Below are 2,432 nucleotides of genomic sequence, written 5' to 3' on the forward strand. Positions count from 1 at the left end.
TCAGGTTGTTCTCAGAGAAAGTTGATCTATATATAGTTGTAGTTTTGGTTTGTCTGTGGGAGGAGGTGAGCTCATGATCTTTCTACTTTGCTATCTTGATCCCGCCCCTTGTCATATTTTAGTTTACTACTACTGCTGTTTTTTTTAATTCAATGCAAGTTAAGTCTTTAACTTCATTTTATATAACTTCTATATTTAAATAACTTCTATATTTTTCTTAGTTTTATATATAATGTATTAATTTTGTTAACCTGGATAATAACTAACTAATGTAATAATCCATATTTCGTCATCAAATTTCTACTGGTCATGTATGCCTACATGGTTTGTAAACTTTCTAAGAACATTGGAAGCTGGTACAGTGCAACCGTTTTTTTATTTGGATACTTAGCTAGAGAGGAAGTAAATTATAGTTGCACTAATTTTATTTAGTGACAATTTAAATGTCTAAAATTTTATTTTATCATGCCACAGGAATATTATTCACTTTGAAACTGAAACTTAAATTCCCTCAAGTCAAATTTGTTGTGTTTTGATTGATTTATTTAATTGGGCTTTGTTTCATTAGTAATCATCTGTAATTAGGAATACTAGATGCTTTTGAAAATGTTTGAAATGACATATGTTGCTGCCTTTTGTACAACAGTAGAGCTTCTTAGCAAAGTCCTTAATGGTAACAAGTTGGCATCTAAAGCATTCGCCAAACTTGTTCATCAGGATGTCACCTTTATGTACCCAACTCTAGATTCAGTAGAAGTCAACATTCCGCAGGACATTTTGGGAATTTGGGTGGATCCCATAGATTCAACTTACCAGTGTATAAAAGGTTCTGCTGACGTTAAATCCAACCAAGGAATCTTCTCCTGTGGACTTCAGTGTGTCACCATCTTAATTGGTGTCTTAATTGGATATACAAATAGGAGTGTCCCTGATGTTTGTCATCAACCAGCCTTTGTATCACAAGACCTAAGCACTCTCAGTTGGAAAGGACAGTACTACTGGGGCTCTTCTTACATGGGGACCAATATCCATGCATTTCAGCCCCCAATTCTAAAAGAAACGGTAATGAAATGCAGAGCCAACTGACCAAAACACAGCTCTCAGGTGGAATTCTCCCACTGGTTTTCAGCTATCAGTACAAGTGAAAAGGAGACTATCAAAATCTCACTGTCACCTCTGTTACTGGGTTGGTGTGCATTGTGTCAAATAGCTTCAACTGAGGAGGTCAACAGAAGACCTGGGCCAGCAATCTCGGTCCTTACGATAGCAAGTAAAGAATTGCAGACTAGCACTTTGAGCTTAAGCACAAAGCAAAGTTTATTAAAGCATAGTTGTAATCTCAGAGGGAGAGTGGGCTGTTTCTGCAAAGTGAAACCAGCCCTTCTGTACAGGTTTAAGGGTGTTTATAAGGAGAATTCTGCGAGGAGGTGGGGTGTGATCATGGGTGAGTGACAGGGGATCATTATTTGATTCACAGTCCTGAGTCATGTAACAAGTTCATTATTGTGCATGCCCTTACCCTAGCTTCACTAAGAAAAGTCCATGGGGCAGGGAGGAGCAAAACCACATGCAGATTTTATTATAATGATGGTATAATAAGTTTGGGTTTACTCTAGGTTTTATACGCCTGTTTAGTCTGGGCATGAGCAGCCCGGGGAAGTTCCTTCGTGTTACTGTGCTCCCTCTTTATTAGGAAAAGTTGCCCACCACCTGACCATAGTTTTGCCTGTTTTGGGTGGAGTCAGGGGAGGGTTCCCAGATGGTTGGGGTGTGACTTGATTATTCCCCTCTTTTCACCACCGTCACCTCCTTGCTGCTAATGTCTGACTAACTACCTAACACTTGTATGTGGAGATAGCCTATTCCAGGCAACTAAGGCTGCTTACAAGAGCCCTGAGTTGTCCAAGGTCTTGCTGACATTTATATATTTTCAGAAAAGATATATCTTTTCACATTCAAGTGAGTGTCTTGTACTGTTAATGTCAAACTCAGGGCCATGGGTGAGGGAATTGTAAACTTAAAAGAATTCTTGGAACGGAATCCAGAAACTGGAGTTGGTACCACATGGAAAATGAAGGTGCCACTGCAGTAAATCAGTGGGGCAATAAGGGAGGACTAATTGCATACAGATCAAGAAAGCAGCAAGAGACATTTCTGAGCTTCCTCATCTGAAGTCTTGAATCTGCAGCTACACACTACATAGATAAACTTTGTCCTCATATGCTTATAAACTGAACTGTGAAACTATTTTTCACATCTCTATCTTTTGAAGGTAGTTTTGTGCTTGTTTTGAAGGTGAATAGTCAACATTCCCCTTCCTCTTTTGAGGAGCATATATATATATCACTAAGTTCTAATAACATTTTTTTCTGTATTGCAAAATGTGATCTTGGAATAGTTTTGATTTTCTCCAAAATTCATTTTTCCTGCTG

The 2,432-nt window shown here is 38.4% G+C and overlaps 1 pseudogene; it reads left to right on the forward strand.

The window, feature by feature from the left end:
• Nucleotides 1-594: 594 nt before the first annotated feature.
• Nucleotides 595-2,172, forward strand: LOC101279795 (inositol polyphosphate 1-phosphatase-like; annotated as a pseudogene).
• The last annotated feature ends 260 nt before the right edge of the window (nt 2,173-2,432 follow it).

This window comes from Orcinus orca, chromosome 4 (assembly GCF_937001465.1).
Source record: "Orcinus orca chromosome 4, mOrcOrc1.1, whole genome shotgun sequence".
NCBI classification, from domain to species: Eukaryota; Metazoa; Chordata; class Mammalia; order Artiodactyla; family Delphinidae; genus Orcinus; species Orcinus orca.